At 48.4% G+C, this 26,397-nt stretch overlaps 1 protein-coding gene and 1 pseudogene across 1 annotated transcript in view; both read right to left on the minus strand.

Moving 5' to 3' along the window:
• LOC149338141 (uncharacterized) overlaps positions 1-26,397 on the minus strand; it is a 253,076-nt gene that overhangs the window by 120,730 nt on the left and 105,949 nt on the right. The gene's annotated exons all lie outside the window — the stretch shown is intronic.
• Positions 4,214-26,397, minus strand: part of LOC149338145 (uncharacterized) — a 45,801-nt pseudogene continuing 23,617 nt past the window's right edge.

The following is a 26,397-nucleotide window of genomic DNA, read 5'->3' on the forward strand; positions in this document are numbered from 1 at the left end:
GATGGTCATTTTTCTTTCCACGATTTCATTCCAGAGTGAAACAGTTATATTTTACTTCTGTTCTTGGAAAAAAAAAGACACACAAACAGACAAAAAAACTCACACAGTGCCTCAGTGGTTATGGTGCTTGGTATCTAACCCAAAAGACGTGGGTTCAATCCTAGCTGCGGCAGTTCCATTTCGATGAAGGCGAGATGCTGGAGTCCTGTGTACCGTGCGATGTGTCAGTGCATGTTAAAAGACGCTGGGTGGTTAAACCCACAGCCCTTCCTCCACTATGGCATCCCTCATAGCCCAAGTTGCTTTGGAACGTTAACCCAATAAACGAGACCAAAACTGGTCTTGCAAAATGTGTTTCTAGTTCATCACTCTGATGCTTTCTGCTCTCATTTGGAACATAACACTGTACAGTGCTGTGATCGACAAGAAAAATGGCCTGTAGTTGATCTCCCGCTCTTGGCTTTCACTTACCAAATCTGGGCAAATCTGCGGCTGATAGCAAGGGCCTTGACGAGTCAGAGAGTGCCGCTTCACGCATGCCTTTTCCGTGCCCCACTATTCGGCGGATCATGCGGGTGACATTGAGACCTGAGGTGCGGAGTGTCTACAGGGTGTGGGTGGGTTTTTCGTCATGTTGAGCCCAGAGGCCAAGGACCCGGATAAGCGGGCATTTCTCAATGTGATGGTCATGGCTTCGGAGGCAGATAGAGCCAGGTGACTTGTAGCGGGGTCCGTGTGTTCGAATCACTTCAGTTTTTTCCAGGGCTCGTTGCATGCCACTGCTGGTGACGAAATCCTCAACGACTGGGATGGCTTTTTGAAGAGCCTCTTTCTTGGCCGCGAGGGAGCCCCGTGTAGACCTTGAGGAAATATTGTCTGCATACATGGTGTAGCTGAGGTCCTGTTGAGCAGGTGGGCCAAAGGGGCCATAGCGATATTAAAAAGGAGTAGGGAGAGGACAGCTCCTTGCAAGGTGCCCTCATTATGAGTGTCGAAGGGTTGGGATCGCCTACTGCCTATGCCGATTGTGGCGGTGCGGTTGGAGAGGAAGGCGGTGATGTACTGATAGATGTGGGTGCTGCAGTTGATATGATTGAGGCTGTTCAGGATGGCTGTGTGGGCGATGTTGTCAAATGCCCCCTTGAAGTCCAGGGTGAGGAGAAGGCATTCGCCTCCAGATAACATGCCCGTGAGAACGTCGTTTTTAGCAGGAGAAAGGCGTCTTGGGTGGAACGGTCCAGGGTGGAAACCGATCATATACAGGGGAAAGAGGTTCTTAGCATCAGTACGGTTTCGGAGACGGGTATGAACGATCTGTTCATAGATCTTGCCGAGGCAAGACATGAATACGGCAGAGTGCCTTCACTGAAGGAGGTTTGTTGAACTTGGGAATGAGGATGACCTCCACATGTTTCCACTCTGGAGGGAGCTTTCCAGGGATCTTGTGAAGGTAAAGGATGCGCAATCAAAGGACGAACCACGAAGAAAGACACAGGGACACACACAAGCGCACTAACAACTGTTTATTTCTTCCTTGAAACGCTTACTTATACACCTGGCCACGCATGCTCAAAAGCAATCTCTAACCACAATAGTAATGCCAACGGCTGTTAACGCAGACGCGAACGCAAAAAGTTGATTTCGGCAACGTACAGAGCCACGAACGTGTCACTGATACAATCTATCGCGTTTTCCTTTATGTGGAAAGCTTCCAAAGCCAGCCGCGCTTGTTCATTTTTACTTTTTCCCAGTATCACGGTCTCGTCAAGTCGCGGTGCGCAATTGCGGCAAGAACTAAGATGGGACACAAGGTGTGCCCCTTTGTCTGTGTTGTTCCTGACTTTATTCGCATGTTCCCTGAGTCGCTCGTTTATGCACCGCCCTGTCTGCCCGATGTAGGTCTTACCACATGAAAGAGGGAAGGAGTATACCACCCCTGTGGCGCAAGGAATGTAGGTAGACCCGTGCCTGATTAGGCATCCACTCCTTCTATCACCGCACGTGCGGGCGCACAGCTTCGCCAGTTTATTCGGCGCAGAAAACGCCAGAGGGACACCATGCCTGCCTGCAACTCTCTTGAGGTGATGAGGCACCTTATGCAGATATGGCACCATCACAGGCCTGAACGCTTCGCGTTCACTCGTCCCTCTCATACTTGGCGTACCGGTCTTCATTTTTCGTATCAGGGCCTCGGCAACCGCCGTCAAGAGCGACATAGGGAAACCTGCTGCCGAAAGCCGGCGGACCTGATTGTCAAAACTTGCCTGCAATTGATGCTCACACGACTTTTTGAGAGCCGAATCCATGCAATGGGTAGCAATGCCTCTTTTCACAATCTTGGAATGCCCTGATTTGTACGGCAAAAGTTCCTTTTTTGCACGAGGTTGGTAAGACCAACATACATGCCGCACGCAGAACTCTAGTTTTAGGTCCAGGAACTGCAGAACACTCCTGTGGGGTAACTCATGTGTAAAACCAAGACCTTGTCCGTGTTGCTTAAAAACTTCTAAAACTTCATCAATCGCATCCTGGCTGGAATAGTCACGCGCTAAAAACACTAAAAAATCGTCAACCTACCTAAACACTTTTAAAACCTTTCCCTTGCTAAAAACATCGTCTAAAGACTTGTCAATACTCGATAAAAAAATTTCACAGAGAACTGGAGCAACGCTGTTCTATTCAGTGCCACAGCGCGAGCTTTTGTATGCGGTGAAATCATGCATTGAGGAAAATGGTGAGCTCAGTTTCCAAAACGCTACGGGACTTTCTGTGGGGAACTTTTTAAATCTTTTAGAATATTATCTTAAGGTCACTTTTATTGTTTTTAATGACCAGCCATTTTTGCGACGCAACGGCATTTGTATCGGGTCCTGCGTTGCTCCAGTTCCCTCTGGCGTTTTCTGCGCCGAATAAACTGGCGAAGCTTTGCGCCCGCACGTGCGGTGATAGAAGGAGTGGATGCCTAATCAGGCACGGGTCTACCTACATCCCTTGCGCCACAGGGGTGGTATACTCCTTCCCTCTTTCATGTGGTAAGACCTACATCGGGCAGACAGGGCGGTGCATAAACGAGCGACTCAGGGAACATGCGAATAAAGTCAGGAACAACACAGACAAAGGGGCACACCTTGTGTCCCATCTTAGTTCTTGCCGCAATTGCGCACCGCGACTTGACGAGACCGTGATACTGGGAAAAAGTAAAAATGAACAAGCGCGGCTGGCTTTGGAAGCTTTCCACATAAAGGAAAACGCGGTAGATTGTATCAGTGACACGTCCGTGGCTCTGTACGTTGCCGAAATCAACTTTTTGCGTTCGCGTGTGCGTTAACAGCCGTTGGCATGTCTATTGTGGTTAGAGATTGCTTTTGAGCATGCGTGGCCAGGTGTATAAGTAAGCGTTTCAAGGAAGAAATAAACAGTTGTTAGTGCGCTTGTGTGTGTCCCTGTGTCTTTCTTCGTGGTTCGTCCTTTGATTGCGCATCCTTTACCTTCACAACATAATGTACCAACTAGGCCCTACCCAAGTTTTGTTGAAGTTTCCAGGGATCCACTGTTTCTCACTTAGGTATGTCGTAAATGCCTGAATGTTTTCCCTGGAAATGTTACGTGTGATGGCATTCATAATTTTGTCCACTTCCGGGGCGTTAGACCTGGTGGCCAACCGCACAGCAACATAGACATAGGTGATGGGGGCATCCAATCTGGGTTGGGGAGGCTGGTGTATGGAGCGTTGGATGCGGGCAGGTGGTGGGTACCAAAGTATTCTGTATGAAGCTCGTCCAGCAGAGCTTGGTCAGAGCCCTCATAGGTGTGGGCTATGGTCTGCAGGGTGTGGTGGGTGGCGGCTCTGGTGGTGTCCATGTTGAGGGGGCGCTGAGGATGGTCCACGTTTCGGATGTGCTTAGTGTACCCCTGAGCGGAACACAAAACCGGAGCCAATTTTGGGTGGACAGCTGAGGGATGCATCCTTGGGCTTGCTCCATGAGGTGTGCTATGCGGCGCTAAGTGTGCGATTGTGCTTTTGTCGTCACCGTCCATGCAGGAGGCCGTGCCGTGCCTCCCAGATGTGTAGGAGGTGGTTGTAAGCTGAGAGGTATTCTACAATGAGTTGAAGGCAGCGGATGTTTTTGAAGTGATGTTCATATAGGAAATGGGTCCACTTTGCTATGTCTGCTATGGATGATTTCCGTGGTGCAGTCACCCGGAAATTATTCTAGTCCGCGATGCGGATGGTGCTCATTGATTTTTGGTGCTGAGGGGACAGGACACTGGTCGACAAGATGAAATAGCCGCTTCCTGGGGCCTCTCCTAGGTTGGTCAAGGCAGCTTGTGGAATGTTCCGGGTGAAAGTGAGATCGGAGGAGGTATCGGTGGATATGCCGTTGTGCGGGCGGATGGGAGACGTGAAGTCGGTGAGGAGATCTAGTCTCAGTGCATCTATTGCATTGTGCAGGGCGGCCCCTTGGGCGGTATCAGTGATGCAGTAGGCCCATGTGGTGTGGGGTGTGTTGAAGTCTCCTAGGACCACTAGGAGAGTTGAGAAAGAGATGGGAAAGTGAAAGATAGAGGGGAAGATAGGAAAAGGTGATTGTCGATTTCCCCCCGTCAGGGCGGGAGGCAACACAAAGTAGTGTGTTGCCTCTGCCGAGGAGCCTTAAAGGCCTAAACGCTCGGCATCGGCTCAACCTTCAGGATCCCCTTTTCACCGCCCATGGCGCTGCCGCGCGCGGCTAAACATTAGTGCTCGGGTCCGTAGTGGCACACTGCTTGCCATCAGCCCCCTGCAGGGATGTCCCTGCGGATGCTCGGAAAGGCATGGCGTCGCAACTCACCATCATCTACATCTTGCAGATGCCCCTGCAGGGGGAAAAGAGGAGGAGGGCAGATAAGTGTGAGGACCTGCTGCATTTGGGAAAGAGTAGGTCATCGAAGCTGGATGCAGGTAAACCTAGGTTTCTGCAACCTTGGAGAAGGGAAGCAAGTGGTGTAGAGAAAGAAGGGCAGTAAAAGAAGATGTGTTCTAATGTCTCATAGGACGTACAGCCTCTGCAGGTTGGGCTGGTTGCAGAGCCCTGGCAGAGCCTTCGTTCAGCAATATAGGTGCAGCCAAGCAACCAATGTGGAGGTGGAGAAGGAGCGAGCAGGGGTGTCATGCGAGACCGCATTCTGGAACGAGGTGGAAGAAGAGACAATGCGGGGATCAGGATGGGAGAGGGATAGATGTTCGCGGATGTGTCTACGAGTGTCATCAAATTGGGTGGCATAGTTGCAGAAAGGGGTGTCAGGGTGGTGGACCTGTTTGGCAAGTTGGTCAGCCAACTCGTTGCCTGTGGGGTGTAAGTGAGAGGGAATCCATTAAAGCTGAATATGATGTCCTTGAGAGGCAAGGAAGAAAGGTTGTGCAGAGGGCGTTGAATGGTGCCCAGAGACGTGGAGGAGGGCAGCGAGTGAGGCTGTTAGGATGGCTGCATATTCCTCTATGATGAGATCAAGGGTGACATGTATGCCAACGAGTTCTGAGGTGGTGGAGGAAGTAGGAAAACGAATGTGGGTCTGGGAGGCTGTTTTCAGGTGCGGAGATTAGCATTCTGCCGTGAAAATGGGTGCCATTGGCTAAGGTCTCATGGATACAGGAGAGGGCACCTTGTCTGGGGGCAGAGGCTGGGAAGTGGTGTGTTGTGGAGCGACCTAGAAGTGTAGGCTGCATGGTGGCTGTATGCTTTTCACTTGGAGAGGGAGGAAGGAGATAGACAGGACGAGTGCCAGGTATAAGGTTGTCGCATTCTGTTACAATTTTCCGCATATGGGACAGTTCGTGGGCTCGTATTCTTGAGAGAAAGTGGTCTGCATGATGGGGAGACAGTTGATGTGCATGAAGGGAGAGGGGCCAGTGACCAGCTTCGACGTAGGTGGCATCAACTTGAGAGTCAGAGGGGAATCCCAGGCAAATGCGATTGGCATTATGGTGTTCCATATTGAGGTGAGTCCGTGCTTTTTTTGTGAGACCGATGAGGGGAAGAGCATAAAGAAAGCGACCAATGGAAACTGCGTGAAGGATGAGGAGAGCCCAGGTGGGTGTGCATCCCTTGCCTCGTGCAAGGAGCTGTTGGAGCACACGGTTGACTTAGCGCAATTCTGCAATAGATTAAGAAATGGTAGCTTCCTGTTTTATATGTTGGAGTCTATGAGTAGGCCTTGGTACCAGACTTTGCTAAGCCAGGGAATAGAGGCGCTGTGAAGGAGGAGGTTGGGGAAAGTGTTTCGAGCAGCAGGATGGTCTTGGATTTGGCTGTGGAGTGTGAGAGGCCAAGAGATTCAAGGTCTGACGCTGTCCAAAGAGCGATGTCTTTAGCATATATAGTTGTGTGGAGGACAGAGGGAGTTTCCCTGGGAAGGGGAGAGACTACTAGGTTAGAGAGCAAAGGTGAAAGAACAGGACCATGAGGAGCTCCCCTGGGTAGGGTCCTGCTGAAGCTTAGGCAGTGTCCTACTCTGACATGAGAAGGAGGAGGACATGGCCCGAGACTCCATGTTGTGAAAGTGCGGAGAGCATGGCGGAGTGTTGGATGAGGTCAAAAGCACTTTGGATTTCAAGTAAGAAGAGGAAGGCTGTGTGGTTTCTACATAGGGACTGTTCGAGATTAGAAACGACATTGTTGACTGAGTCGGCAGTGCAAGGGAACAGCCAAAGTAGAAGCCTGGGCGAGTTGGTAGGTACTCATTCCAAAGCAGTGCAAACAGACAAGGAGGACGGAAGGAAATGCACAACACAAGCGCTGTTGTTGTACGCTTCCTTCCGTCGTCCTTGTCTTGTTTGCGCTTTTAGAATCAGCGGAATTGGGGAAAGTTGCTTCCAGTTTCGTGGAAAAAGTTAAAAGCCCTTGCAAGCAGGTGAGGCAGCGCAGAAACTTACGTTCGATGACCTTGCAAGCTGCAGAGGTGAGATGTATGGGGAGATGGTTACTTACCATGCTTGAGGATGGGGGGTGACAACTGCAACGAGCCAATTGTCTGGTGGGCACCAGATTTCCAGGTGGAGTTAAAGGTGTCCAGAAGGCACTTGCGCTCTAGTGTGTCGCGATTCTGTCAAGACCTGGCTTCATGCACAGCCTCTCGCTCCACCTTACTCCGCAACCTCTCTGCGAGGCTACTGTCCCTCTGCTCCACATCTGATGATCTCTACAGAGCCACCAGCAGACGAATGTGTCCCTGTAAAGAAAGATAAATGGTACCGTAATTGGTATCAATTAGACTGAAATTGGCATTACAGTTAAAGCTGGACAACCCAATTGATTTTAGATTTGCAATTCGACTCCCATTTGGGCTGTCAAATGTCTGTTTCAGGTCCCAATCAAATTGTCACATTCCAGTCAGACATTGCAATTCAGTGGCTGAATTTACAGTGCGTGCTTGAAGACCTAAACCAAGTGCACTGCTAGTCTCAAAGAAATCATAGGGCGAAAATTAATTTTTAGCAGTTTGTGAAAAGAACAACAGTTTACGACGGTCAGAGAGATATTGGCATGGTATGCAGGGGTTTAGCATCCCAAAGCTGCACATGGCCTATGAGAGACCTGTCTTTTGTTGGCTAGAGATGCCATGGGGCTGAGCTTCGGATTAATTTTGACTGCCTAGGGTCCTTTAACATGCACTGGCATTGTACAGCATCTAAGCCAAGTAGTGACTCTGGATCTGGACTATGAGAAAGAAATTACCACGAAAATAAGGACAGGTAGGAGTATAGTTGGAAGGCACTGTTGTAGTAACCACCTATTGCGGCTTATCACTGTGCATGTATGCACCCAGTGATGTGCACTTTCCCTCCTTCCCTTTCTTTTCATGGCTGCAGAAGCTGTGCTTCGCCTGCGGTAAATGTTCTTCAGATGCCTGCACTTCACTCATGCGGGTCAAGCATCGGGGCACACGCTTGGTGTGAGCTAGAGATGCTGTGCAGGTAGTGTAACGAACAACAGTGTGCTAATAACCGTTGCAAGAAAATATAGATCGAAAGGCATATAGTTAACAGCCACCACCTGTCTGAGAGGGTGAAAAATGGACATTACAGAAAAGATTTTAAAATAACCGGGACAATGCAGCCCGTTGTTAGGAGTAAAATGATGGGGAAAGCTTGAGAGACAGCAGTGTGGATTAGAGTACAACCTTAAGTTAATGACAAACAAGAAATATAACCCAGAGAACAGATAACTATCAGTCTATTCGGCTAACACATTAGATTCCGAGGTAACTAAACCAGCAGGGGACGCCCAGAAGTCGGATGCAGAGGTTAGCAAATCAGCTGGGATTGGTGGCTGTGGCTTCAACAATTTCATATTTGGAAACGCAATGTCTAGCTCGTTAGGAGATTGCATTGCTCAGCGTTGATTATTGTGCGGGTGATGGTGTGCATCTTATGCAGATGTGGCGGACCACTTTCACCGTGGGGTCTCGTGAGCTCGGGAGTCATGATGCCAGATTCATCTTCGCTCACCCCTGCGCTGGACTGGCTGCCTAGCTGGGTGGTCATACCGGGTTGTTGATCGAGTACATGAGGTGTCTGCAAAGGTGTCATGGTCATCGTACGGCATGGTCAAGATTTCTCTGCGAAGGTCGGCGGAGCTTGCACTGTGCAACACAACATATTAATCCACACACAGCTGCAGGACCATGACACCACTGGCAAGTGGTGGTAATAGCAGGAGCACCAATATCTACGACAAGGAGCAGGACAGAGCACCATTTGGATTCTACCTGACAGACCGGAAGTGCATGATCAGCAGCGGCGTGCGGGAATTGCACTCACTGCCGCGGTTGTCGCGTGTAGCTATGCCACAAGTAATCAGCGTACATTTGCTTTGCTTCAAGTTTGATAGCATACTGCTAGAAAGCTGGTGAAGTCTTCATCATTTTGGTGCTGTTCTTTAAATATTGGTGGTATCCATGACAGTAGAAATCATTTTTGTGTGGTGCTGCATTTTTGTGTGAGTCAGGAAGTGTCCCAAGTGTTTTCAGTCTTCCGTCTGCCAACTTGCTGACTGTGTGCTTCAACACGTGCTTTGGTGATTGTGAAGAAGTGCTGTCCCTTCGTGTGGTGCCTCCCTATGTGTTCTCCTTGTATACAACGCAGATTTTATTTGGTGCTTAAGTTCAGTGAAGGACGGGAAGGCACCAAAAAGGTTTTTTTCTAGCACCAGGGTGTTGACTGGACATGCTTTCAGCAGTGCTTTTCTGTTTGCTTTTGTGTTTGTTGAGAGCCAGTAGTCCAGAACATGCTCAACATACAGAATGGTCGCTGTGTCGTAATTGTTTCATGGTCAATTTCCCAGATGAAAATGCAAGGCCTGGCCAGCGTTTTGACACGTGTGCCCATTCCGATCCTCTACCCTGAAATTTGTACCCGACGAAAACCTACAAATTGTACATTAATCCAGTTGAAGGTAACAGGAAGCATAAATTATGCAGCTGGACATAATTTGTGTTTCAATAATAAAGCTCCAAATGGCATTTTGTAGCTGGAAGGGCATGATCCGGTTCAATAATTCAACTGGAAATGGTTCATAATAGTCGTAGTAGTAGTAGTAAACTTTGTTGATCTTTCTGGGTTATGCATTCGGTCTTCCCAGGTCCGGGATCTTTTTGTGTGCTGGGCAATCAACCTTGAATGCAGCCTTGAATCGAAGGTCACTGCCCACCTGTCCTCCCTGCGAAACTGTGTTAGACCCCATTTTCACTGACTCGTCCCCTTGCACTCTGCTTCATATAAGTTGGGGTTGCTGTTTGGTCATTTTAAGACAAATCCTAGACAACCTGTTTACCCTCTGCACACTTAGTGTGACTGGACCATATCAGTGTACGTGCTGCCATTTTTCTGTTTAGCAAAGGTGACTGCTGGCTACTTCAGTTTGCAAACTAGGCAACACTAATGCGCACGTACACCACTGTCAAACGTCTATGAAAGACTGGTCAGTCCCGAAAAAATTCTTATCTTTGTAGACGAGACATATTCGTCAGTATGTATTGCTGCACTAGGTAATGATTCGCAGTTAGGCTGCATAATGAATTCTATGATGCATGAAGTTCAGTGATGAAAATAAATTATTTTGCCAATAATGGCTTCCACAAACTTTTCACTGTGCAAGTAAAAGACTCCTCACTCCTTGTAGGCAATTTGCAACACCTAAGATGCATGGCAACTCTCCAAAAATGTAGGGGCACACTTAAGCTCAGCATTCATGGGTATGGCACAACAGTGTTTATGGCTCCCTGCAGCGGTTTCTCTTCACACACACAGTCACTGTTCTTCATTCGTGTTCACACATCAATCACAGTTGCCTCAACACAGGTTCCACATTCATGTCTTTGAACTCTTCCAGACTGCAGTTCACCTACGTAATGTTACTGTAATTACTTTCTCACTAATTGGCACATCTCTACTTCACTGCAGTAATTACATTGCTAGGCTTCAAATTAAGCCAACAGCCCCTGCACATCACTACCCACCCGCCCTTTGTACATCAGCAAAGTCAATACGGCCTAGTTGGTAGCGTGCCTGGCTGGCAATCTAGGGGTCATGGGTTTCAAGGCAGGCAGAAGTTTGTGTGTTGTGTTGGGTTTAATGGCACATAGGCAACTAAGGCCAGCATGCGCCAAGAACAAGGTATAGGAAATAATTTCTGCGTGATTTAATAAAATTGTGAAATGTGATCAGTGGTGTAAAGGGCCTAAACGTTTACCTACCTACTAATAACAGAGAACAAGAGATTTAGGAATGGCTAAAGGTAAAAACATTAAAAAGGTCAGGTAGCCTCAGCGTCCATCCTTGGCTGCGCAAGGATGTCGAGGATCCCAACCTATAGAATAGTGACCTCAGCCCTCTTCTCACGACGAGAGGGTGGCTGCGGTGTGGTTCGAAAAAAATTCGCAAGTTGTAAAAAACTGACCATTGTTCAGAGTTTCGAGAGTACATTGGCTTCTTTTAAAAAGTTAAAAACGCTTGACTTATCAATAAGAGCTTCTTCACCTAAAATCAATGACGGATGAAAAGGGATGTGCTGGTTGTAAAACGGGGTAAAAAACTTCTTTCTGAGTGTTTCAAGTTCTATGCATGAGATTAAGATATGACTTACTGTCACTTCATCTCCGCATTTTTCACAGGTAGGTTTGTCTTGTTTTGTTAGTAGAAAGTTGTGGGTAATGTGTGTGTGTCCAATACGTAAACGACATAAAATAACTTCAAAAAAACGTTCCTGATGTGTGCATGATTTGCATTCCCCTAATATTGGTTTTATTAAGTGTAGCTTGTTATTTATCTGACTATTCCATGTGCTCTGCCATTTGTTCCTCAGTCTACTCTGAACTAGCTTCATACAATCATTATGTGGTATGCTTATTTTCTGTATCTCCTTGTTGTGGGCTTGAGCAGCACATGCGTCCGCTCTCTCGTTACCATCAATTCCAACATGGCTTGGAACCCAACATAATTTTATGTTATGCCCTTGTGTTACGATCCTTGTTATGTTATGTATGACAGTACCTAGTGATGGCATGACCGCATTTCTGGACTGTAGTGCTTTAAGTACACTGAGGGAGTCTGTGTAGATAATACTGTTTTCAATGTTTTTGCTTATTATTTTCTCCGTAGCAAGAAACACAGCATAACACTCGGCTGTAAAAACTGATGCACACTGAGGAAGCCTTACTATTTTTCCCAGTTCCCTTCCACTACTGCACTTCCAACATAACCTGTAGTTTTCGATCCGTCACTATAGAACTCGATGTAGATATCATATTTTTCCTTTAGTGTAAGGAACTCTTGTATGATGTGTTCTGTTTGAGTTTGTTTCTTGTTGAATTGTGTAAGACTTATATCACAGATCGACGGAAAACTGTACCAAGGGCCAAATGCGTCGCAACGTTCTGCGACATTTGGTAATGTTTCTGATAAGTCAGGTTCTCGGCAGATCTCCTCAAACCGCATTAGCAAAGGCCTGGTTGCTTGGGGCTTATTTGTAAATATTATTCGAGACGGGCATGTTGTGACGATTGAATAACAGCCGTGTTTTCTTCGCGACCTAATTCTAAGAATGTATGAACATCTAAGTGCTTTTCTTCTATCTTCTAGTGATGGCTCATTTGCTTCAACATGAAGGCTCATTACCGGGGACGTTCTGTATGCTCCACAAGAAAGGCGGATACCTAGATTATGAACTGGATCTAATCTTTTGAGATATGAAGGCCTTGCCGAGCCGTACACTATACTCCCATAATCTAGACATGAGTGCACTAAAGAACGGTAGATATGAAGTAGGCATGCTCTGTCCGATCCCCAGCGTTTCCTTGAGAGTACTTTAAGGATATTCATGGCACGGGAGGCCTTTACTTTCAAGTTGTTTATGTGCGGCAGAAATGTCAGTTTTTTATCAAATGTTATTTCTAAAAATTTATGTTTTTGCTTTACCGGTAGTGTGGTTCTATTTAGGTGTAAGTTCGGATCGATCTGCAAGCCTCTTTTAAGCGAGAAAGTAACAGCCACTGTTTTCAGTGGAGAGAACTTGAACCCATTTTTGTCTGCCCAGACTGCTAACTTGTTTAATGTGAGTTGTAAGCCTCTCACACGTTGACAGGCTAGAGGACGTGCAAGCAATCTGAAGGTCGTCGACATACACGGAATGCATAATGGAGTTGGGAATTATTTCTCTATGGTATTCATTTTCACGACAAAAAGAGTGGTACTGCCCTGCGGTACCTGCGGTACCCCATTATCCTGGACAAAGCTCATCGAAAGGCTTCCACCCAGGCGCACCTGAAAAGACCGGTCTGACAGGAAATCCTTCAGGCTGTTCAATATCCTACCCCAGATGCCGAGATCTGCCAAGTCGCGTAGAATCGCACATCTCCATGTGGTATCGTACGCTTTCTCCATGTCAAAGAAGACTGCCAGACAGTGTTGTTGATGTATGAACGCCTCTCGAACTGTGTTTTCTAAGCGGACGAGATGGTCAGTTGTCGAACAACCTTTCTTAAATCCGCACTGGTGGATGTCAAGGAGTTCGCGTGATTCAAGAATGAACATGAGCCTAGCATTGAGCACACTTTCAAATGATTTTGCTATACAACTGTTGTGTCCCCTTATTGCTTTTGTGTGTGTGCGCCCCCGCGTCCTCCTCCTAACGACCACTCGCATCCTCCTCCTAACGACCACTTGCCTTTCGTCGCACGCTGTCGCCAGATGCCCCCCCATGGTGCGCCCCCGCACCCTCCTCCTGTTCTGGGAAGCCACTCCCTCCCGTGGACGCTTCTCCGCTCCCTCCTTTCTTCGGGCGGCCAGTTCGGCTGCTGCCTCGGTCGACGCTGGTCGCACCCTCATCGGCTTTAAATAAACGAAGTCTAAAAGTACCGTGTGCGTCTTTCGCTGCATTCAACACAGCGACCGGACACGACAGTGGCGACGAGAAAGTGGATTCGACCCGCGCTACGCAACGCTATTGACAAGCCATGGCTACGCGAAGGTTTCCCAATCAGATACCAGAATTCAACGGCTCATCGTGGTCATCGTGGGTTGGACGTCTTCAGTTCTACTTTGAAGCTAACAACATCACAGACCCAGCCTTGAAGAGGGCCAACCTGCTGACGCTGTGCGGGGAGCAGACCTACGATACTGTCTGCGCCCTTATTCAGCCAAGCACACCAGCGGCAGTGTCTTACGACGACATCGTAAAAGCGCTGCAAAAGCACTACGACCCAAGGCCATCCGAGGTCTACAGCCGGGCTCGCTTCCAACGACGAGATCAACTGGGAGGAGAAACTGTGAGCGCCTACGTAGCCGCGCTCAAGAAGCTCGCTGCCGACTGCAATTTTGGAACGCTGTCGACTACAGCTACCGGGCAGGAGGGAGACGCAGCTTCTTCTGCTAACACCACCATGCTTCCCTTGGACGTGATGTTACGCGACAGATTTGTGTGCGGACTGAGTGACGAGTCACTGCAGCAGCGCCTGTTCGCTGAGAAGGACCTCAGATTCAGCAAAGCTTACGACATCGCCGTTCGAGCGGAGAGCGCCGGTCACCAGCAGAGAGGGATTCGCCGGAACACCGAGCCGGTACACCAGACAAGCAACCAGGTGCGCAAGCCTTCTGTTGTTGTAAAATCGGTCAAAAAGGCACAACGCTGCTGGCGGTGTGACGACCAACACAACCCCCAGGGATGTCGATTCCAGTCAGCCACGTGTAATTTTTGCCACAAGCGAGGGCATATCGAAAGAGCATGCATTACGAAACGGAGACTTGCCAAGATAAAGTCACCTTCCCAGCCTAATCACAGCGTCAACGCCTCAGAGAATACGCCGCTATCTGATCTCCATGGAACAACATCAGCAACACCATCTGTGTTGTACGACCTGAACACCATGAATCTCGGCACGCGACCGAAGATTTTTACAGAAGTAAGCGTACATCACCAGCTGATTAAGTTCGAGGTGGACTCCGGCGCAGCCTGTACTCTGATCAGTGAGGACACGTTCCGAACTTCATGGCCATCTGACGCACCCGCCCTGCAACAAGACGACACGCACCTGCGAACGTGGTCAGGACAGAATCTGCCACTATTGGGCTCTGCCAACGTGCAGGTTAACTACAACGGCCAGACCCATACGCTACCTCTGCTTGTTGTGAAGGGCACAGGATCAAGCCTTCTAGGGAGAAACTGGTTTTCTCCACTAGGCGTGATGATATGCGGCATACACCAGACGCCGAGCCAGAACATGGTTGGTAAACATCAAAACGCCGATGCGCTAAGCCGTCTGCCACTAGACGCAACTTTTGACGAACCATTTCCACCAGGAGACGTTCTGATGTTCGAAGCACTGCCAGAACCTCCGCTTACAGCAGGCACAGTTGCAGCATCTACGCAGAAGTGCGCAGCTCTCCGGCTAGTTTACACAGCTGTTCAACAAGGCAACGAGCATAAACTCAAAGGGGACAACTTCGACGCTTACCGCAGGCGAGCTACAGAGTTGAGCACCCATCGCGGCTGCATCATATTTGGGTCCCGAGTTGTGATGCCGAGAGAACTACGCGCACAAGCTATGTCTCTCATCCACGCCGGACATCGGGGCATCGTTGCAATGAAAAAGTGTGCCAGAAGCTACATGTGGTGGCCTGGCATTGACAACGACATCGAAACAGTGGTGCGAGAATGCAAGCCTTGCCAGAGCAGCCGGAGCGCCCCGCCGAAAGCTCCTGTCCCAGAATGGGAAAAGCCAGACACACCATGGCACACACTGCACATTGATTTTGCAGTACCAATTGAGGGCTGCACTTTCCTTGTGGTCGTAGATGCCTACACAAAGTGGCTTGAGATAAGGCAAATGGGACAGACGACTTCGGCAGCAGTCATTGACAACCTCCGATCACTATTTGCAACGTTCGGCCTGCCGCGCAAGGTAGTGTCGGACAACGGAACACCGTTTGTGTCAGCGGAGATCCTCAAGTTTTATCGCGACAACGGGATCTCATCAGTTACATCGGCCCCCTACCACCCAGCGACAAACGGACAAGCCGAGCGCTACGTAGCCGAGCTAAAACGCGCCCTTGAAAGAGATCAGACAGGCTCGCTGCAGCGCCGCCTTGCGCGCTTTCTCTTCAAGCAGCACACGACGGTTCAGAGCACAACAGGCGAGACCCCCTCGAAAATGATGTTCGAGCGTGAAATGCGAACCCAGCTCACAGCCATCCTCCCCGAGCCAAAGGCAGAGACGTTCCGGGAAGAAAAAGCAATTCCGCGCTGCGGCACGCTTAATGAGGGGCAGCGCGTCCTCGCCCGACAGTTTCTGAAAAAGCCACGCTGGGAGGAAGCTACAATTGTCAGACGCATAGGCCTGCGCTCTTGGCTCGTCAACATACATGGCACAGTAGCACGCCGACATCTCAACCAGCTGCGTAGATTTACGACGCCGTCTGAGAGCTGTCCGCCAGCGGAGAGAACACGTGCACCATCTTCCCACATAGCCTGGCACCTCTTCCCGGAAGAAGAGACTTCGCCCAGGACAGACCTAGGAGACACAGCGAACAACAGCCAGCCTACAAGTGTTTCTCCCCCGCGCGCACAAAGCCAGCGCGCCTCCACGCGTGAGCGCCGACCCCCTGCACGATACCAGGCAACTTTCAAAGGGGGAAGGAAGTGTTGTGTCCCCTTATTGCTTTTGTGTGTGTGCGCCCCCGCGTCCTCCTCCTAACGACCACTCGCATCCTCCTCCTAACGACCACTTGCCTTTCGTCGCACGCTGTCGCCAGATGCCCCCCCATGGTGCGCCCCCGCACCCTCCTCCTGTTCTGGGAAGCCACTCCCTCCCGTGGACGCTTCTCCGCTCCCTCCTTTCTTCGGGCGGCCAGTTCGGCTGCTGCCTCGGTCGACGCTGGTCGCACCCTCATCGGCTTTAAATAAACGAAGTCTAAAAGTACCGTGTGCGTCTTTCGCTGCATTCAACACAGCGACCGGACACGACAACAACTTGTAAGAGCTATCGGCCTATAACTATTAGGGGAGGTGGGCGGTTTTCCAGGTTTTAAGAACGGTACGATAACTGCTTTTTTATAAGCCTCCGGCATCTTTCCGGACACCCATATCTTGTTGAAAAATTGACGAAGTGCTCCTACAGCAGCTTCAGACAGGTGGGCAAGCATTTGATAATGCACATCATCCGGGCAAGGTGCCCTCTGTTTACCGGAGGACAGTACGTTTTGGATCCCCTGGATTGTAAATATTGCATTATATGTTTCATTTGTACTGCCAGTCGTTGGAAGTTTCTGCTTTTCAGTTGTGTTTTTTGTGTTTTAAGAATGACTGTGTGCAGTGTGAAGAGCTTGAAACGTCAGAGAAATGTTGTCCTCGTATGTCAGCCTGTTGATCTACACTTGTTTGTGTTCCAGGGGCTGTTAGAAATGGTGCTGTAAAGGGAGAGAATTTGCCGTCTAATTTACGCACCTGTTCCCACATCTTTTTTGATGTAGTTGAACTGTTGATGGATGAAACACATCTCTGCCATGGGGCTTTCTCAGCACTGCGGCGAACGTACCGAGCTTTAGCTCTCGCCTTTTTAATATTTAAGAGGTTCTGATGTGTCGGATACCTTCGAAACTTACCCCAAGCTCTATTTTGTTGTTTTTTTTGCTTCCTAACAGTCTTTTGTCCACCACACTTTGCGGTTTTGTCACACCACTCCTGAATACTGCGGAATAGCCAACTGTGCCGAAGTTACGATACAATTTGTGAACAATTCGTTTATCTGGTCAATGCTTAAATTATCTAAAACTATATTTTCTAAAGTTGCGTTAGCTCTAAAAAGTGACCAGTCAGCGAGATGAAGCTTCCAACGTCGCGGTTTTGTTCGGATGATTTGTGGTGCAGATGTTAAACTAATTCGTACTGGAAGGTGATCACTGCCATATGGGTTGTCAATGACATCCCATTTAAAATCGTTAAAAATAGATGGCGATGAGAAAGCTAGATCGAGGGAGCTCATCCCTCCCGAGCGTGGGCAACAATATGTCGCTTTTCCTGTATTTAAAAGACAGATATTATTTGAGAGGATAAAATCTCCTATTATTTGGCCCCTCGAGTCACAGCGTTCGCTTCCCCAGAACGGTGAGTGAGCGTTAAGATCACCAACTACCAGGAATGGCTCCGGTAGTTCATTTATCAGGCCTTCTAAAGCTTGCATTGTTAACGCCATGTCCGGGGGAAGATATACAGAACATATCGTTATGGTTTTGTAGCTAACGACGCTAACCGCAACCCCTTCCAGTTTTGTGTTAAGATTGATTTTTTTGCAGGGACACCACTCTGAGTGACAACTGCGACGCCTCCTGAGAGTCTGTTTGCATGCTCGCGATCGCGTTGGAATGTTTTATAATGTCTATGTTCTGGACCGAGGTTGGTTTCCTGAAGACACAAAGCTACAGGAAGCATTGATCCAAGAAAATGTGTTATGTCATTGTAATTCCTAAGCAATCCTCTACAATTCCATTGAAGTAGGAAAGTCATGTTTATGTTTTTGAATGAGAACTGAAGGGATTTACTTGTCTTCTGGGCCCGTTATCGGGGTCCTGTCTTTTCTTCGCTCATGAGAGCGATTTCGCCGCTGCAAAGCGGGCGGACTGGTAGTTGTATCCATCACCTCACCCGACGTGCTGGAGGACCGTGAAGCCGCGGATGTGTTGGAGTCAGGCCTCCCCCGACGGGGGGAAGTCCTGCGGGATGCTGGCCCATGGGCCGGCACTCCCTGGCTTGTAGTTGGCAGAGCAGCCTTGGCTGTCTCTGCCTGGGCCGTTGATGGCACTGCCACAGGCGCGGCGGGAGTGGCCGCGGCAGGTGCCGGAGCGCTGTGTGGTGCTACGCCCCCGCGCACCAAATCAGCGAAGTTGGGTTTTGCTGTGAAGGAGAATGAATTGGTAAGCGCAAAACGCCTCCTCGCTTCTTTGAATGAAATATTTTCTTTGATCTTTATTGTAATAATTTCTCTCTCCTTTTTCCAGGACGGACACGAACTGGAGTATGCAGCGTGGGCTCCTTCACAGTTCGCGCAACGTAGTGCTGCGTCGTATTCCTCAGACTGGTGATCCTTTGAAGCGCATTTCGCGCAGGTTTTGCGGCCGCGGCAGCTCTGTGAGCCATGGCCAAACCTCTGACAGTTAAAACAGCGGCGGGGATTGGGTATGTAGTGCCTGACGTTGACTTTCAAGTATCCGACATCGATTGTTTCGGGCAAGCTGCTGGTGTTAAATGTGAGCACCATGTGTTTGGTGTCTATTTCCTTGTTATCTTTGCGGATTTTGATCCTGTGGACATCAATTACATTTTGTTCGGATAGTCCTTGAAGCATTTCAGTTTCTGTTAGGTGGATAAAGTGAGCCTCTGAGATCACGCCTTTGACTGTGTTGAGGGATCGGTGGGGTGTTACGGAGACAGAGATGCCCCCTGTGGAATCGATGTTTGAGATTTTTGAGCACTGGATGCTCTCGCGTAGTTCAAGAAGTAGGTCGCCGCTGGCCATTTTTGATACCTTGTAGCCAGGCCCTAAGGTGACAAGAAATGGGGATATAATTCGTGCTTCTTTTTCTTCACAGTTGCTGTGAATTACGTGAAACTTTGTGAATGACGGTTTCTTCTTTACGAAAAAGTCTGTTGCCTCATTCCGCCCTCTTTTGAGAGAGATATAAGGTTTGGAAAGGGGAGGAGCCATAAAAATTTGATGTTTTTCGGTCAGGGTGCCAGCCACCCACCAGGGAGTCCAACGAGGGGACGCGACAGGAACGAAAGTCTTGCCAACGCCAGCTGTACACCTTAACTATAACCTAATATGACTCAACTCAGGGTAGCTGGTCACACACGGTTAACCCTCACCGCCAGGAAAAAGAGGAAAAAACGAAGAAGAGAGGAGGATACAGGAAAGTTGTAAGAAAGGAAATAGGAAAGTGAAAGATAGAGGGGGAGGACAGGAAAAGGCGACTGCCGATTTCCCCCAGTCGGGTCAGGCCGGAGGTGCCGTCTACTGGGGCCAAAGTGGTGTGTTGCCTCCGCCCAGGGGCCTTAAGAGTCCAAACGCTCGGCACTGGCTCAACCACCAGGATCCCCTTTTCCCCGGACACGGCGATGCCACGCACGGCTAAGCGCGGATGCTCGGGTCCGTGGTGACGCATTCATCACCATAATCCCCCTGCGGGGATGTCCCTGCGGATGCTCGGGATACCCCGTGGTGTCGCCACTCACCAACGCCTGCATGCTGGAGACGCCCCCCTGCGGGGAGCAGACAGAAGTTTATTAATTTTTTGTATGTAAAATCTATTACTTTATACAGTGAAGTAGTTTCAGACATGTGCTGACGTTTGATTCAGATTACAAATCCTCTTTTCAGTGTCTTTCACAGCAGACATCCAAGCGTGAAGCTTGTTTTTTGACACAATGCTGGCTGGATAACACTGGGCTTTCTGCTGAATGGCAGCCTCTCTCCGTGACAGTGGTGTGTGCAGGCTTTCCGTACCTTTCTTTTCTGGTTGCACATGTCACCCAATATAATTTTTCAGGGGGCTTAAATTATATGCACACGCACTTGCAATGACAACAATTTCATCAACATTTTGCAACCTGTTCTATCATTATATTGGTGATGAATAGCTCTTGTTCATTAACACTCTCCTCGTGGAAGCTCTGAGTCAGACTTGCTTACCATTTTTCAAGCTGCCTTAATCATGCTCAAAAAAAAAAAACAATTTACTCTCCATGTGCACACACCACTAGGCATTTTAAGTGTTCTATTTTTTTTCATGCAGTGGAGTGCAATACATGCATTGAGGGGAGAAATCTCCAACCTGTTCCTTATGCTCGAGCACCAGAGCGGATTTTAAACGTCCCTATCAGGCTTGACCAAACAAACCGAAACCTCCTTTCCAAGGGATGGAATCACAGGAGCGATGGGAGGCTTCTCTACGCAGCTCGCAGGCAGAGCTTCAGCTTTGCAGCATGGCCTGGGCCTTGGAGGTCGCCGCAGCCAAACAGTGCCCGGTCACCTAGAGTGGCCTGAAGGCCGTCGCCGACCTGTTCAATACCCTTCACCCACCCTCGCCTGATCCACTGAAGTGGGACTAATAAAGTTATTACCAACCAAGGGCTGTAATAGCCTTCCTGCCAACGCACTTCACCACAGTAATTTTGAACTGCTTCTTTTAACAAATAATCTCCGAGCTGTACGCAAGCTTTGTTCTCAGTACAGGTAGGCCCTTTGTTATTGGAATGTGGTAATCTACTGTTGCAGAGCAACTTCGATTAGTCCTCAGTGTCCTTTCAGACATTTGCCGACATTTCAGCACCTACATCTGGTATGGTGCCCTTCACTGAACTGTAGATGTCATATTTTGAGTCTACATAGAGGGTTGCTATTTTAGTTCACAGTAAAGGAAAGTACTTTGAGAGTGAACGCATTTCATTGAGCATTACTCTCCTGCAGTGCACAATAGTGGCATCACAGGGTCTTTATTGCAACAGTGTATGGTGAAATGTTGCCTAACGGCATTGTGATCCACTGCTCAAAGAGAACCAACAATGGCCCTGATATGTATGTGGTCAGGAGTGTGCACAGAGGAAAAGTCATGCACTTGCACATCAGGCTAGAAACATGACTTGTAGATTGCTAGTGGAGTGCACAGGGCTTGCCAAAACCAATCCACATCATCCAGTGTTATCATGCTGCATTAATAGACCTTTTGCTAGAATACCACTGCTTGTCTGTGATGCTGCCTCCCTCAAATACTGGGGGTCATGTTAGCCTTGCATTTCTTGCCCCATTTGTGTGTTATCTTGCTGCTGTGCATGCTTGTGCTTTTCTTGTTGTGTTGCTGTTCTTCCTTCTTAGCTCACCGTTGTTTTTATTCTCCTTCAGCTCCTTGACCTGATCCCTAGACATGTTCAGGCTTAATATGACATGTGCACTAGATAATACGCGTGTATGTGCATGCTATTATAATAACTTGCATGCACGTTAAAGAACCCCAGGCAGTCGAAATTTCCGGAGCCCTTCACAACGCCGTCCCTCATAGCCTGAGTCGCTTTGGGACGTTAAACCCCAATAAACCAAACCAATAACTTGCATGAAGCAAATAAAGCAAGTGTCTTTCACACTGCATTAGCTGTTTGTGATGTGGCATCACCCTTCACCTTTATTATCCCCCTCTATATTCGTCCCGTTCCCCAATGTTGCGCAGCATATGTGAAGATATCTTTTTCCAGCCGACTTCACCTCTCTTGACACCACACGTTGCCCTCTTACAAGGAATCTTGCTGCATTGAGAGGAGCTGCCTGGTGCTACTGTGGATGCATTACTGTTGTCCTACAGCAAATGAATGGTAGGGATGGGCATGACAAATTTTGTTTCACCTCTCACATTTTGGTGCGTACTTGCATCACACGAGGGGTGTACCTGCCTATATGAACTTGGTAAGTGCTGTGTGCTCATTGTTAGACAGAACTAACGAGATTGAGGGCCTTTTCAAACATTGAAATTCAATAGCATCATTGAGAGCCTTTTCTTATTTGAATGAAATAATGTACCTGCCACTCTAAGCTATTACTTTTATATGAAGTCCATGAAGTCTGCTTGCAGGCAGACTTAGTTAATGTTCACAAAGCAAGATATGAGTGTCATGTCCTATTCAGATTAAGTGAAACGCCAACACTGTGAAATACATGCTTCTGTTGACAGTGCACATTTAGCTGTGTCTGTTTTTCTGGCGGGAAACAATATTTCCCTATTTTACTGTCGCATTTGATGCTTTTGATAATAAGACGTACGCACTCATAGCGTCGTTGCGCTTGACGTGATTCGTAGTCGCGTTTCGTGCGCGGCCGCTTGCAAACGTAACCAAGGGTAGCGTTAAGTTCTATGTACCTCGATTCCTAAAATGTATAACGGACTGCCGTACTAGGCGTGGTTTTTTTTTTCCCAGCTAACACTCGCTGTGTAAGGCCCCGCTACACCGCTGAAGACGTGACACGGTGAGGTAAAGCTTTCCAACGCCACTGACGCGTGGAGGTTACGATCGAGAGCCAGCCGTTTCTCTGCTAATTCCTCTCCCCGTGACGCTGATCGCATCTCACAAGTACGGAGCTGCGCGATGCCTTCGGTCAATAACCGGCCGCTTCATGCAGTACAATTACCGCTAAACTCTTATTTCCGTGACGACCGGCCCACAGGGTCTTTCGCGCCGCATTCAGCACCATCACTCAGCTAATGTGTGTGGCGCGTACGCCGAGACCGCCGCCGCAACGCATTTCACCGTCCTTCTCTACAGCACTACGACGCGTACGCGCCGCAACTCGGCAGTGTTTTTTGTACTTGGCGCCAAGTAGCAGACGACACTGTTTATTTTTGTCATACTTTTTTCTTTAATCTTCAATGTCGTCATTCTATTCAGCTGTTGCGTATTTTCGCACCACCCCGATTACACGTCACGGGTACGCCCCGCCCTGGGCGGATTGGCGAATATCGAGCATCGGTCCCCAGGAGGAAGGAAAATTTAGAGGAGAGGCCGCCACGTGACATTTTGTGAAGCCGGAAACAAGCTCGGCGCCATCTTGTTCCAGCGGGCTCTTCAGTTTACATTTCGTCGCCGCGCCGATTGCGCGCGCGTTTCAAAGCCAACGAAGGAGCGTGCTACCGCATGGGAACAGGCCCCCGCGCGAGTGGCGCTTGGCTGCTTGCCGGTTTAGGGTGCGCTATGCTGGTGTTCGTCAGCGGAAAAGTTAATAAAGCGGAAATACCCGTGTGAGACAGGCGGCTACTTCCAGTTACTGCTTCGTACTGCGTCGTATTCGTGCGTCTCCAACTGCTCGGCCCTGTTCACAATTTAGTAGCAGCCGGGAAAAATGCTTATCTGAACTCCTGCAAGCGCGGGAAGTGACCTTCGCTTTCAATTACTGCGGTGACCCATGTTGACATGCAGTACCCGTCGCCACTTTTGGCTAGGTTTTTTAGTTTTCTGACGGCAGAGATTATAAGCCTCCCTGGCAGTGTTGTAGCCAGGAATTTTGTTTGAGGTGGGGGGGGGGGGGGGGGGGGTCGTGCTGCAGCGCGGCCTCCTCAAAGAATTTGCCGAGGGATCGAACGCAAGAATAATAACTGCATTGCCATTGAGAATGCCATTGTACATTAGATGAAGCTCACTGTCTAGAGCAATGAAATATGTATTCTTTGAAATAAAAGAATGTATATTCATATGTCTTAAAAATCGTGTTAACTGATACCAACGCTTTCATGCTTTTGCGTATTTACTAAGTAAACAAAATATCACGCGAAGTCGACAACTACATCAGTCCGAAACCAGCAAAGCAGTGCATGCCACTGATATGAAAAACGTAAAGGCCATGAAATGAGCTAGTAGCTAAGGCAAATATTTTAATGAATCTTTGTCGCTCAAGTGTGCACGTGTCTGCTTTCGATTCAGCAGTGAACAATGCTGCCATGCATGGCCACACCCCACCTCAGAGTTCAACCTGCCTTTAATTGCAGCTCTTGTTGCTGAATGTTGCAATCTGCCTCCATTGCGTATGTTTTGGAAGCTGGCAGTGTCAATAGTGCGTTCTGCTGCAGCAGTGAGGATAAGAAAAATTATGCAGTATTTTCTGGTTGGTGTTGAATACCATATTTTTCTTCATAGCATGTTTTCGTGCGGCTGGCTATGCAAGGAATGCTTTCTCATACAGCAGTGAGGATGGGCAAATATACTAAAAAGTTTGAGTTCTTGACCCTGAACACAAAATGTAGTATCATAACGTGTTGTAATGGTGGCCGTGCCAACAATGACTTTTGATTCACAACTCCAAAAGCCACTCATAGAGGTGACAGAAATGGAGAGGACCAAAGTGCATATAGTAGACGGCAGGGGAGGATTTATGGATGGGGGAGGGGGGGGGGTTGTCGCCCCCCTCCAAAAGACTGAAATTTTACATAGGACAACCATTCTGAACACCTTTTTCTCAATGAAAAAATTTCAGTAAATATGCGTTTAAAATGTGACTGCACCCTCTTTAAATCCAACCTTTGTAGCATGGCAACATCGCATATGTTTCACATTCACAGATCTAGTATTGTGAATAATGTATATGACCGTAGCTTTTCAGACTTTAGGAGTCCCCAGTGGCTGCAGTATAAGAGTCATGGTGCTGTGCCTCATTTCATTTCATATTTAATGTGCAGAGCTGCAGCTACCCTCCGCTTTTCTCTACTTGGTGAAATAATTGCATAGTAGCACACTTTACTCGTGATCGGCAATGCAGGCAATGAAAGTCGATCTATTGTGCGTTTCATTTTCATTTAATGTAATTGTACGTAATGAATGCATCAAATTATTTTTCTTCAACATAACCACAGGCCCTTTTGCTGGGCTAGTTGGTGTGACATTGTGTTCAGGAAAGTAAAAACAGCACTAAATTTTACACAAACCACACAGAAAGACGGACAGGACGGGCGCTGTCCGTCTTTCTGTGTGGTTTTTGTGAAATTTAGCGCTGTTTTTACTTTCCTGAACACAACCACAGGAATCCATCAAATTCAGCGCACATATGGATCCTCATTTTACTAAGTACTTTTTACGACAAATAACACTATCACAGGACATGGCCACAATAAACACATGTGAGGAAAGGCCTCCAAATTCAGTTAGAGCTTCGCCTTTTTCGCACTTCTTGACCATGACATCAGCTAGAAAAGCAATTGCAAACCTGCAACAGGAAACCGGTCTAAACATAGTGCGCGACCAAAAACACAGAATTGGCCACGATATGAACGAATACACTTGAGCCCGGCACATCCCAGAGGCAAATAGCTCGCTAGACGCTTCAAACGTTACACGCTTCAAACGGGCATGTAACAAAGTTTCTGTGTACTAAGAGCAAAGCGAGCGCAGCTGCTTATTCTTTACAATATCGCTCTCCGCCCATGTCATGGCCCCCGCCGCTTAAACAAGCGCAATCGCCGGAAAACGAAAATGACAGTTATACCAACGTCAGTGACAATCACTGGAGCGTTGCAAGAACATGCATAGGTAGCAACGATCGGTTTCACTGCCGATGTAAACGGGAGCGCGAATGGCACACACACACACTGCACGTACAGCACGCGAAACGTCCGCACATTGCGCAGACGACCGCTCTAGCGCACGCCGTATTGAATCACTGGTGAACGAACAGCGCGAATGCAGCGGCGGTCTCCCGACAGCTCCGAGCAGTGACGCAGTAGACGAAATGCCCGTGCGATCATGGTCGCCGAGCACGTTGAAATCAATGCACGCAACAACGAGAGTTCTGCAGCGAATTCCACCTGAGATATAAGTGAACGGCGCCAACGTCAGCCTGTGAGCACGATAAAAACAAACTCGAGCAGTTGAGGAAAGTACGCCTACGCCGCACCGCAAATGCTACGCCGCGGCCGCCTGCTACTGCCCGGTTTGTAAACAGCAACTACGAAGCCGTTACTAAGCTGCCGGAACAAGATGGCCTCCCAATTGAGAAAAAAACCACGTGATTTCCTCCACACTTTTCTCCCAGGGTGTTGTGTGGAAAGGGCCTCTCCTCTTTTTTTTCCTTCCCCCTGTCGGACGTCTAGAGAATTGGAACGCACCCTATGGCTAGAGACGTTTCAAAATTTTGCGACGCCATTTTTGCCTTATTTTGCAACAAAAAAGTACCGAGAAATGTACCTAAAGAAACGCCATTTTAGACTGGCGTCCTCAAAAGTCACGTGACATGAGTATCGTCGTCTCCATTCAGCTTTACGCACCTCCACTCCAGAAGTTTATATATATATATAACTTACTTGGGTGGACCGCTTTGCTAGCTGAGCTTTACCCCCCTGGG

This window comes from Amblyomma mixtum, chromosome 6 (assembly GCF_055824585.1).
Source record: "Amblyomma mixtum isolate Tamu chromosome 6, ASM5582458v1, whole genome shotgun sequence".
Taxonomy (NCBI): domain Eukaryota; kingdom Metazoa; phylum Arthropoda; class Arachnida; order Ixodida; family Ixodidae; genus Amblyomma; species Amblyomma mixtum.